This window comes from Carlito syrichta, unplaced genomic scaffold (assembly GCF_000164805.1).
Source record: "Carlito syrichta isolate Samal-C Ts95f unplaced genomic scaffold, Tarsius_syrichta-2.0.1 Scaffold308855, whole genome shotgun sequence".
Lineage (NCBI taxonomy): Eukaryota > Metazoa > Chordata > Mammalia > Primates > Tarsiidae > Carlito > Carlito syrichta.
In genome coordinates, this window is record NW_007252951.1 from 113474 (window position 1) to 126990 (window position 13517).

At 36.3% G+C, this 13517-nt stretch overlaps 1 protein-coding gene across 1 annotated transcript in view; it reads left to right on the plus strand.

The window, feature by feature from the left end:
* The window catches only part of LOC103268612 (disintegrin and metalloproteinase domain-containing protein 22), a gene marked incomplete at its 5' end in the record, with an annotated part of 217672 nt that overhangs the window by 111635 nt on the left and 92520 nt on the right, over positions 1–13517 (plus strand). The window lies entirely within an intron of this gene.

Genomic DNA, 13517 nt, shown 5'->3' on the forward strand with positions numbered 1-13517 from the left:
CTTCCTTTGTCTTCTCCTCATTCGTGGCAGATCTGTTGTTTTTCTCTTTAGTTCTGTTGTTCAGTTTCAGTGGGAGAGGCTTTCCCTTCTTATTTTTGTTCAACCCTCTATTCTTCCCTGATCTGGGCTCTGGATTTGTTCTATTTTGAAATATGACACTGATCTCTTTGGAGTTCTTCCTTGTCCTTTTCTGGCCACACCCTTTGTCCCTCAGCTGGATTAGGGTAGAGGATGGGGCACCTGGGACTCAGCACTCATCAGGTCCCTCTGAAGTTTTATCAGGATATTCCCTGTGGGTCTCAATCAACCCCTGAGTAGTTGATCTGCCAGTCACAGAGATCAGGTCTGTTGCTTTGTGGTGAGCAAGTTGGAGCATTTTCCTGCCCTGCCTTCAAGATGGTGGCGGAGTGCCTTTCTTGCCCTCTCTGGTGGGACTCCGCCTCTGGGCTCCCAGGCACTGAAGTGGTGAGGCAAACCCTGGAGCCAGCAGTCTCACCTACTGCAGTGATGAGGCAGAGTCTGTGACGGTAGTCTCTCCCTGCTGCTACTTCACAGGAAAACTTTTGTCTGTTTAAAAAAAAATGGTGCTTGGCTTCTGCAACCTGGGAAGAACCAGGACCAAGCAGAGAAGCTGCAGCACCAGCTCTTGCGCCAGGGTCCTGGCCACTTGCTCAGGAGTCCCCACTTAGTCAGTGTCTCCCAACATTTTCGTCCCAGGGAGGGAATTGTCGATTTAAAAAAAAAAGTCACTTGGCTTCTGCGTCCCAAGAATCGCTAGGGTCTAAGCTGAGCAACTGTGGCAGCAGCAACTGCACCAGGAGAGCCCTGGCTGCTAGACCTTAGCCCTCACTCACTCAGCCACTAACATACACTCACTCACTAGCACATACACAAAATTTTTCATACATTCACTTACACTGGGACTCGGATAGTCTGACTAACTCGGCTGCCATCTTCCCGACCTCCTAAAAAATAATGTTTCTTAAGATATCTTTTAAGATTTGAGTTGAGAGTTCTCACTCTGTTGCCCAGGCTGGAGTAAAATGACATAATCATGGCTCACCTCAGCATCAAACTCTTGGACTCAAGTTATCCTTCTTCCTCAGCCTCCCAAGTGTCTGGGACTACAGGCATGTACCACCACATCTGGCTAATTTTTTATTTTATTTTTTATGTTTTGTTGAAATGAGGTCTTGCTATGTTTCCCAGGCTGGTTGTGAACTCCTGGGTTCAGCTGATCCTTCTGCCTCATCATCCCAAAATGCTGGTATTATAGGCATAAGCCACCACACCTGGTCAGGATATTTTGTTTGTTAAAAAAAGAATCCCCAAAATAATTATATGGTACTATATAATATTGTGGATTTCTTAAGTAAAACATGTTCTAGAATTTCATTTATCTAAGATATAGGTTATAGTTTAGTGCTGCATTGTTTCTTCTTTTATTTAATAACAACACCTTTATATACATTATCCTATTATGAGACAAAAGTTTTTCTCAAATTCCATTGAAAATAATTGAACAGTACAGAAATGCTTGAGTTGTTTCTTTTTTGGCCATGGGGAGCACAAAAAATAGCTCTTAAACTGTCAAAGTGTCTCATACATATATTTATTGCAACAGAAAAAGTGAACACGGGTTAATCTGCTTTTACGTATCCTGGATATCAAATTTCCTTATTTCTTCTTAAAACTGCATTACCATACAGAATCTTGGTTCTTTCTTTAGGAGCAAGATGTGTAAACAATTAAAAAGAAAGGAAAGACCAGACCTTAGTGTGCAGTAAATTTTGCTGCATGCATTAGTACAGAGCCATCCATACCATTGCATCAATGATGAATTTTCTGAAATAGAAACTTGTGTTTTTTTTTTAAGTAGCTTGTTAGGTAATCTTTTTGTTTTGGAGGCTGTCCTTGAGTCAAAATGCATGCAACTGCCACTGCTACTGTTGCCAAGTGAGCTATATTAAGGCTTTTCCTTTTTATCTCATTCTCTCTCTCCTTTTTTTTTTTTTAGTAGAACAACTCAGCAACAGCATTTCTCTTCCAAAATTTCTTCTTTATTTACAACTTTCTCATACATTTGAGAAACATGCTTTCTGTCTCAAATTCTCACTACGGTAGCTTTTTCCAGAGACTCTTGGATAAGGCTCTTGGATAATACTTAGTCACCTAGATGGTAATTAAGTCATATGGTCTGGGGAGCTAGCTTTAGAAAGGATTTTTTTTTTGAAGGGGATCTATTTCTAGAAGTTGTCATTTAAGCTCCTAATTTTATCACCAAATTTCAGATACAAGTTTCAGGCATTTTCCTTGGCTCTGTGGAGTTGGGAAGGCCTCTATGCAAATAAAGAAACTCAAGGATGTGCATTTTAAGGCAAGCTGATGGGCAGAATGTCAATTGAAGACCCTTAGTCTTTGAAGGGTCTCCTGCTGCCACAGTAACTGAGATTTTTTTTTTTAGCAGCTTTATTGAGAGGTAGTTTACATACCATGAACTGAGGTGGGTTTTGGTCTCCATTTTGTCTGTAAGGGATCATAGGTTCTTTAACAGAGTGTATGTAAATAGAGTTGACTATAATGATCACAAACAATTAATGAAGCACTTCATAGGGATGTTTGGCAGAAGCAACTACCTATATGTTAAAAATCTATATTTTTGCTTTTCTTTCTGCACTTTTGGGGATATTTAGGTTAAGGATTCTCCCCACAGAACTCAGACTCTGAGAGCAGAGCATTTGGTGCAGGTTGAAGGGAAACTTCATGGGTGTTACAGGTTGTGGCATGAATATGCAAGTAGTTCTCTTTGACAGGAAAGAAAATTTCAAATGGCATAGCTATGGGCATGTGTACTCACCAAAACCAAACTAACTCACAAATACACAAACTTTAAAATGAGATTGCCTGGAATAATTTCTTCACCAGTCATTCTCTGCAACAATTTAGCCATGATTTAATGTCAATCTAATAATAAAAGTAAAATGATTTAAAAAAATTTATCAATAGAGCTTCATACATGAATATTTAGTTATTAGCTACAACTAGACTAGCTTTAAGTTTTAGTATATCTTAATGATTTCATTAACCCTTAATTACTGACATAAAATGAGTCTTTAATCTCAGGATAAAGATCCTACAAAAATGAGATCCTGATTTTTGAAAAATGTATACATATATGCAAGTAGAATTCACCTAACGATAATTTGATAAAAAAATTATTGAATATCAATAATGGTGGTGGGAATCAATTTTAGGATCTTCTGATTTGAGATGACACTATAATTGCAATTCAGGCCAGCATAGGAAACCTTGTCCCTTGGGGCCTGTGGATTTGAACTGCTACTCATTTGTAAGTATTTTTATTTTTAGATAGTGAATTGTATGAGAAGGAGGACACATTAATTTTCCTTTTTACTTGTGCAAGAGCAGTGATATTCTCACAGAAGTATTTTAAGCCCTGAACAAAAGTATAGCTGGAAATACCATATTTTTGACATTTAGTGTATGGGAGGCCTAGTGAGCTAGTTTCATTGATTGATAATTGCTATACATTGCTGTCCTATAGAAAGATTATGCTCCTACATACTATTAACTCAGGCTCCATGACTAAGTCTTATCTTAGGGACAAATAACTGTTGCCTGTGGTTTAATGCTAGTTGTTTGGAAGAGTTAACCTCTTCTCTTTAAAAATTTGAACTCATTTTGCTTCCTTGAGGCTACTGATGAAATATTTTTTCCAGTGAATGAAATACTCATTTTAATGGAACTAAAAAAAAATGATGACTCCTTGTACTTCTGTTTTACATCATTCTGAAAGTTTTGTATCTTTACAAATAACTGTTATATCCTTATTGATATCATCATGTGATATTCAGATGAGTTCAATACTAGTACTGGACTGAGGAATAGTAAGACTAAAATTACTGGTAGTAGTTGGAGTAATAGTAAACACTAGTATGGTATTTGCTATGTTCTAGGTGCTAGTCTAAATGTTTCACATATGTTAAGTCATTTCATCCCCAAGTAATGCCTTTGTTATCCTCATTTTGCAGTTGAGGAAACTGAGGCACAGAAAGTTTGACTAACTAGCTCAAGAATTTGGAGCCAGAAAATCTGGCACCAGAATTCATGGTATTGTTACCAGATTGCAGGTTCTTGGGCTCCTGTGTAATAGAAATTGACACAAGGCCAAACAGTTTCCCAGACAAGGCTTATGCTCAAGCATAAGGTAGACAGCACAGGAGGAAGAGTTCTCCACTGGCTCTCCTATGATGTAAGGGAAGGGGTGTAACATCAAAGGAAAGGTTTATTAGCATAGTGTAGATACATATTTCTTTGTACATGGCATGTATACAAAATAGAGGATAAGTTCCTCCATTATTTTAGTAGAATAATGAGGCAAGGGGTGAGGATCGGTCATTTTTTTCTGGACTTGTGTGCAGGAAAAGGGGTTAACTCTTCTTGAGTAAAATTTGTGACAAAATGTTGCTTATCTCAGTTTCTAGAGATAACTTGCAAGGTCTGACCATCAGTGAGTATGTGTGGAGGCATACCTTAGTGGAGTGGGGGCCAAGTCCCATCCCTATTCTGTTTCACTATAGTTTATCCTCTTTATGGAGACAAATAATAGCAGAGGAATTAAAATGTAAGTATTTTAACTATAGCACTTCTACCATTTATCATTTGCATTGTTGTATTTCCTTTAACAGTTGTTTTAATAAATTAAAATTGAAGAGGTAATTGTTTGGTTCAGGTGACTCTTAATTTCTCCAATATAAAATTTTCTTTATTCCAAAGAAGACAATGCTTCTAAGGATGTGCTGGGGTTTTTTGTTGTTGTTGTTGTTGTTCTTGTTGTTTGTTTGTTTTTTAACCATTTTTAAATGGTTTATTTTTAGTCCTTCTTTGTCCTCTCTAGGAGTTAGATTATGCATTGTTCAGCACAGGGGAGCACCATGACTTCTAAACTATTACATTTGAAATATGTTGGGATCTTGCACATGGCAAACACATGGCTTAGTTCTTGTGCCCATCTTATGCCTATGATAAATTTATCTGCATCTGGAGCAAATGTGAAGTTTTATGGGCAAGAGTAACTAAGCTGAAACATATCATTCTGCCAAAAGACTAGAAGATATTTGGTTGTATTCTTGCCAGGGTGCTTCAAAATACCCATCCCCTCTCCTCTTCCCTCCCCTCCCCTCCCCATACACTCACCCCACATACACGACAGGAAAAGAGCAAAAGCTACTCAAATCTAATAAACTGATAAAGGGTTTGCTTCTTTCTCACATGTAACATTAGTTGTTTCAGGTATCTTTCCTAACTTTACTTGTGATTATCTACCACTAAGCATCTATTTAGTGTCTTCTGGGCCAGCTTGGCGGTGTGTGCATTTTCCCCTTGGCAGACTTATGCAGACATATGCTGTTCTGCCATCTTGTAATCAGTGTGGCTTTAGGAAGGTCTCAGATTTCATGATTTAATTGTCTTTGTATTATAGGAAAAATTCTCTGGGGATTAAGTAAATTTTGCTTGTCCTTGGGACTGAAGCAAGGTTGCTCTAGGTCCATCATCATGTATAATGCATTAGTTGCCTTAATGGCATTGGTAAGATTGCAACAGTGTCTTAACTTAGTAACCCACAGAAAATATATTGGCCCATTGCCATCTTATACAGGTCAGGTGTCTTAGTGCTAGGAATAAAGAAAAACGAAAAATGACAGCTGCTGTCAGCATGAGTTCTGTTCCTAAGCTCTGTTTGTAACCTATTTGAGTATAAAGTCCTGTTTATTTTCTTTCTGCTGTAAGATTTTTTTCCCTCAATTAAATATCTTACAGGGTTATTTCATCTGTTAATATTCAAGATGCTGTCCATAAACTTAGAAGATATATTCAGCCATAAGTTTTAAAAAATCAAAGTAGCACTAACTAATCATATTACTATATATGAAACTAATTAACTATTTTATAATAGAATTTCTTTTCTATTTTAATTCTAATTGTAGAATTAACCTTCTTATTATGTAATTTTTTTCTAAATCTATTGTTGCAAATTTTTTTGAAATCAGAGTGAACATATTAGAATAATTATAGTTGAACAGAAAGTAATAGAAATGTGGTTTTTGAGAAGTTTTAACTGATTTGAGGCAAAAAAAAAATCACAAATGATTCCTCTGGCATTTTCTCAAACTACAGTTATTGTTCATTAATAAAATTTTTATGTTCTAGTGAATAAGTGGCCACTATAAAAATAAAAGCAGATAATAAAGATCAGAGAATAAGTACCTTTGGTATTAAGTGGTTTAAGTATATACAGCCATTTTTGAGGGGGTAATTGATCAGGGCTCCACCTTTATTTTTATTTTATTTTTTTAGAGACAGAGTCTTGTTCTGTTGCACAGGCTGGAGTGCGATGGCGTGATCACAAGCTTACTACAGCCTCAAACTCCCAGGCTCAAGTTTGTACCACTATGCTTGGCTAATTTTTCAATTTTTTGTAGAGATCATTTATGAGTGGGAGCAATAGGTATTTCAATTTTTTGTAGAGACTGCTGTGTTGGTCTCAAGCTCCTAGCCTCAAGAGATCATCCTACATAGTCCTCTCAAAGTGCTAGGATTACAGGCATGAGCCACCTCGTCAAGACTATTTTTACTTTTTACAATTAAATTCTGGCACAATATAGATTAGAGTTCCATTTGATGGTATATTATAGCAGCCTTTTCTTTGTACCTATGATGTAGAAAAGGAGGTTCATGCAGGTGGACTTGATGATTTTCATAGGAAACTCCTCAAAACTCAGGCACGTGGGGTTTCAGTGGCTAGAAAGTCAATATTACGGATTTATAGTGGAATAGAAAAAAGCCCAAATTCTGTTACCCTACTTATGTTCTCAATCCTCATTCATTATGTATGAGTTGCCATGGGCCAGGCATAGGGGTAGATCCATAAACAATGGGTGATGCAATGCTTGCTGTCATGAGGCTTGTACGTTGGTTGAAGTGAAAGGCATGATACAAACAACTACCAAAAAGTCTTTGTAAATTACAGAAATGGTAAGTTCCAGGCCAGACCTGGTGACTCACACCTATATTCCTGCCTCGGCCTCTCAAAGTGTTGGGATTACAAGCTTGAGCCACTATACCCACCCTATCTTTTCCTTTCTTGTGAAAACTTGCTGCAATATATTCTTATATATCTTTTTCTCTTCAACAGGAACCATGCATCTTTTAAATGAAATTATTTTTTGTCAGCTAGATTTATCTCTTTTTAGCTTTTGAAATGTTTTCTTTTTGGTTGATGACTATGCTATGAGATCCTGGTGTTCATCAATGAATATTAATATAGAGTAGAGATTTTGAATAACCACTTGGCTTTATATGTTGTTGGATGCAGCTTGAGCAAGAGTATCCTGAAATGGCGGGGGGGCAAACACTAATACCCAGAGGTGTCAACCAGTAGTATAAATGAGAGTCAAGCAAGCTGTGATAAAATGGACAATATGTATCTTATTTATCTTCAGTTGACTTTTGTCCTGTGGGAAATGTGGGAATGGAGTCTTACTGCTAACACATAAAGTTTCAAGAACTGTGAAAGTCTGATATTTTATCCTACTTGCAAGTTAACAGGGTTTAACTTGCTGTAATTTCGTCTATGCTGGTGGAAGACAAGAGACTCTTGGGTCAGAGATGAAGGATTTCATTACTTACAGCATTAGCAGTAACCAGAATATTAACATCTTGAATCTTGATCCTTGATTTTCAGAGGGTAACAGAGAAAAGCACCAAGCGATTCCTGAGCACACAGTATATTATGCTACTACAAAAAAATTCTGAATTTGGGAAATGTGAGTCTTTTATAATGGGAATTACACATGCCTGCCCTTTGCTCTGGAAGAAGACTGTCTTTATCATCCAAGGCTACTCACTATTTGAAAGAATAGTCCAGGATAATCTTAGGCAATATCAGTTCTAGATTTTTATTAAAGTGAAATGTTACCAAGTATCTTTCAGAATTTATTTCCATGTTATATTAAATATTACATTTTGATCAGTCATTTAAATTAAACCTAGTGACATAAGGATCATTTATTGTTTTAATCTTTTGAAAACTTACAGTGCTAAGTTAAAGTTTAGGAAGAATGCATTTATATTCTTGGTTTTACACTTTTATATTTCATAAATAAGTATACTAACAACAATTTTTAGTATCAACATAGGGCTGCCAATCCTTCCATTTTGCCATATATAGAAACAGCCCTCTCAAAATGTCTGACTATTTACTATTGCTACCAGTTTTTAAAAAAATGAGTATAACAGCTAATGCAATATTGTACCCTGGATTGGACCCTGGAACAGAAGTAGGAAATTAATGGAAAAACTGGTGAAATCTAATTGTTATGAGCCTAGTAAACAGTAACATACTCATATCTGTTTCTTGTTTTTGACAGATTTACTTAGGAAATATAAGATGTTAATGGGAAAAACTGAGTGATAGTTATACTGTCATTCTCTGTCCCGTCTTTACAACTTTTCTGTATATCTAAAATCATTCCAAAATAAAGTCTATGTAAAAAAAGAAAAATAAGTGGATTTTTAAAATGAATTAAAGATAAGAAACTAAACTTAGAACAAAGGATAGTTTTTCAGAAATTAAATGCACTAAACTTAATGAAAAAATTGAATGCACTATACTTATTTTTCTCATTTTGGCATAAACTGGTAAAGATTTTGACATGCATTATTAGAGATTCGTGGATTATTGGCATCTGGGAACCATGGTGTGATAGCTTTCTTTTTAATTTACTGTAAGGTGAAATAAGATGGTCTTTCTCTCTACTTTTCTTAGAGATCCTTGTAGAATCAGGTACCATTATACTCTGTGCCTGAACAGATACTTAAACCATGTTCCTTCTGCGAATCCAGTCTGATTTTATACAATCCCAGGTTATGAGTTTTAATCAAGACGGGTTGAGATCTTCTTCAATGTTAGATTCAGCTTTTCTGGGAATTTTCTTTATGCAGATGGCCCCAGGGAGACTCGCTATTGGGAAGGAGGGCTGAGGATAGAGGGGCGAGTGGGAAGTGATTCCTCATGTCCTTATCAAGGAAGATGAGACCAGGAGAGCAGCATGGATTTGGTAGGAAAGTGCCTGGTGGAACAGACTGCAGCCATGCAGCTGCCCACATATCTGAGATCTTGCTCGCTGTTTAATAAAAATGTGGTGTGCCTTTGTGCCATTGAATTGTACAAATAAATTATTATTTTGACTTCCCTAGAATAAAAAATTGCAATAAGCTCTTTTTCTACTGGTAGGATAAACCAATAAATAGATATATGAACTCTTATATAGCTCATTTTTATAGAGGTGGATATTATTTTAGCTATAACTATATAATAAGATAAAAATAAACATCTGTACCTTATATGACTCTGTTATTAAATCAGTGAGTATGAAGAAGGTTTCAAGGACAATGGATTTGTTTCTGGAACAAAGGAGACAATAAGGAAAAAAGCGATGACTGGCAGCCTGATAAAGAGCCCAACTCTATTAGAGTTTGCTGGCTTTTCTCCTTTCCCACAACATCTGTCTTAGATTATTATATATAATACCTACTTACATACAGCCATACTTTTGACTTCCTCAAAAGTCATATGAAAATATGGAGAACTTTTATAATTGATAAGATTTCAGAAAGCTGGCTTAAGTTAGTGGTCTTTATTGAAGATACATTTTAAAATTTAAATGCAGTATATTATAATGCAATGCCTGTTTTAAAACACATAAGTGCAAAGAAATACAATTGCATTTGTCCATTTAATTATCTATTAAAATTTAAAATGCACCTATTATTTGAACTACTCTTTCATGTCTAGTCATCTCTCCTGTATATATACTGGCAAAACTGCACAGAAATATATGAAAGGATGTTTATTGCAACATTATGACTGCAAAAAAAAGGAGCTTATCTAAATGTCCATTTGTACATTTTAATGCCTGTTAAAATGAATTATGTTTCACCCCTATAATGCAATATTATGCCATCATTGAAAAATAAAATATTGATACAGAAGGATGCCAAGCTTATCTTCAGGGGAAAAAAATCAAGTGATCGAACAGTGTGCATAGTGTAAAACTATTTGTGAACTGAAAAGGAGATATGTGTATTTATGTATATATATACATCTACTTGAATATCCATAGAGTATTCCTGACATGGTGCACAAAATGTGCCAAAAATGCTTACCTGTTAGAAGGCAACTACAGCTTGAATAGTATATATGAGAGGGGTATTTTTACTCTTCACCAAGTACCCTCTTAGTTCTTAGAATTTTTGCCCAGTGTGTACTATCTAAAAGTAATAGGTAAAATAATGATTTAAAAAAATAAAAATCTATTAAATTTATTTAGATTACATTTAATATAGAGTTATGTAAATTAAGGAGGCCCTTTAACATTAAAACCTCTATCTTGGACTAAAAAATAGTTCTAGATATGTTAAAGGAAAAATATTTTCATTACTTCTTAGTATAAATAATGATTGATTTATGGTGAATAATCCCTGAAAGATATTACAACATGAGTAAAAATGAACTTCTACCACTATTTATAAAAATTACACATACCACCAGTTGAGAGCCTCAAAATTTGAGTTACAGTAACCCAATCTGAAAAGAACTTTTCCCCTGGTGTTGATGCTTCTTTTGAAGTGTCATGGAAACATTTGATAATGATTCAGCCATACTGAGTGCTTCATTTCATTTGCAGTGTTTGGCTTTTATGCAGATGGGTCCTTGATCATATGCTGTTTTTGGATTGACGCCTTGTTTTTCCAAATCAGAGATTTGTGAAAGATTGTTTTCCATTATTGGATCATCTATTTAACTCTCCCCAGTCTAATGGAGGAATATTTTGCAATAAAAAATAATAGCTGGGCCTGGTAGCACACACTTGTAGTTCTGGCTACTTGGAAGGCTGAGGTGGAAGTATTGCCTGAGCCCAGCAGGGCGACAGCTGGAGTGACTGTGAGTGTGCCACTGCACTCCAACCTGGGCAATGGAGTAAGACTCTAACTCTTCAACTCAAAAAAAAAAAAAGAAATTAATTCCTTGTCCTTTTATAATTTAATATGATGTTTCCTGGGTGTTTTTTTATAACTTTAGTAATTTATAAAATGCTTTGCCATTGTCTGTCCCTCCACATACAATGACTAACAACTTCCATTGTTTCCTATCTAATACCATAATTCTTGTGATTATCTTCGTTTTTACTGTCTTTATATGTTACTGTTCACTGTGAGCCTTAGACTTCTGAGAGGATGAGGTCAGATTGGGTTAGTCACATTCCAGAACAGGGAAACACAGTGTTTCCTCTATACACTCATTGACTGCTCACCTCATTGACTGTCAACCTTTCGTGTCTGGCCAATGCAAAGCTAGAGTGTTGATCTCTGGTCCAGTCAGATGTGTTCAGGAAATCAGGGTCATCTGAATCATAATGTCTTCTCATGCACTTAGAATCTATGGACAGTTCACCAACAAAAGATATTTTAACATCTGTTAAATTTACCTTTTGTCCGACTCAAAAATTAGAGTAGAATAGAAATAGAATAGAATAATAAGCCAGCCTTGGGAAGTTTAAATTTGCATCGCATAACCCACAGATGCTAGGTTCAAGTCATAAATAGTATAGGGGAAAGGACACAGGCCTTGCATTCACATAAAGTTTTCATCCCTACTTAACAACTTCCCAGCTGGACGACCTTGGCCCTCTGCATAGGAGATTGTGGCCTCCTGTGTTGAATGGGGTTAGCAATATTTCTTTGTAGGATTGATAGGAGGATTTATTGTGGTTGTTTATGTACACTAAGTAGAACACTAACTGATACATAGCAATTTTCTAATTTTAAAGATGTGGGGTACAATTCAGGTTTCAGTACCTAAGTCGTTATCATACAAGTGAAGTTTTGGTCTCCCATTGGTCCTCACTTCACCTGGTTTGGCATCAGGTATGCTTGTTAATGTTCTGTGCTCTCCTGTCCCCTAGGCAGTGATCTGCTACTGCCAATCTCTTTGATGTAGTATTATGATAAATGTTCAGAGTTTACTTATGGGTGAGAACAAATGGTACTCAGTTCTTTGTTTCTGTGATAGATGACTGAGGATACACAGCAATTATAATAGTAGCAAACATTTATTGAGTGCTTACCATAGGCTGAGCATTATGCTAAATCCTTTATGTCTATTAGCTCATTTAATCCTTATGAAGTTCTATGAGATCATTATCCTCATTTGACAGATGAGGAAACTGAGGCACAGACAGGTTCTGTAACTTGCTTAAGGTTACACAGCTCTTAAGGGAAGGAGTCAATAGTTCATACTGTTAGCATCCACACTACACTGACCATCCTCATGAAGTCACCCTACATCCTAGTGTCCAGGACTTGTTTCTGCCCCCAAGTCCCCATGGCCTTCTGGGTTCTATCTCATGTCCGACCCAGATGTGAAGTCTATCTTCTCCATCAAATCCAACCACAACCTTGAGTTCATGATACTCAGTGACTCCCCAGAGAATTTGGATGTGTCATAGGGTCAGGGATTGCATCGCGTGTCATTCATTTTACCCACTTTCCATCGCTCCCCAAAGCTGAAGTTTACCAGCTTCTGCAGAATTATCTCATGAGCAGCAGTAATTTTAGGCCAGGTTGCTTTCCTTGGAATTCCTATGAAGAAAATTTATTCAGCCCTGTTAAATGTCCATGTCTTTCTGTTATCTCTCTTCTATTTGTGAAGCACTGAATATTTTAAGATGGGTTAGTCCTTAAGCCAGTCTGTGAAGTAGGTAACATTTGCCCCTTTAAGCCATCACTATTTCACTCTTTTATATCTTAGTATTTCAATTTAATTAGAAGCTTTCAGCTACTGAAGAAATAGAAGATTAGTGGGAGAATGGGAAAAGGTCATTTAGAGCAGATCTTCTCAAACTTTAATGTGCCTATGAATCACCCAGGGACTTGTTAAAATATAGATCCTGATATAGTAGATCTAGGGTGGGACCTGAGATTCTGCATTTCTAACAAGCTCCTAGTGATGTCAATGCTTCTGGTCTCTGAACCACACTCTTAGTAGCATGTATTTAAAGGTGACACCCTAAAGAGGAGATTTACCTTACTACCATTTCCAGGCACATGTAATCCAAATAAATGAATCTCTTTTGGCAGAATTAGTTAATGCCATTGGCTGCTAAAGGAAGCTTCACAATTTCAAACCCTACTCATAAACTGCTTACCAGTAAAGCCATTGCTGTTTTGGAAAAGATTAGTATAAACTTGTCGGCTTGGCAGTCAAGTTTTGACATAAATACTGTAAAAGCATGCATATTTCTCCATCAGTATAATTTAATGACTCTCAAATGATTTATATTCATTTTTATGTAGCTTTATGTGAAAGAACATTGTTTTGCTGCTACTCAAACTTGAGTTTCTTGTAACTGGGGAAATAGCTGATTAAACTTATT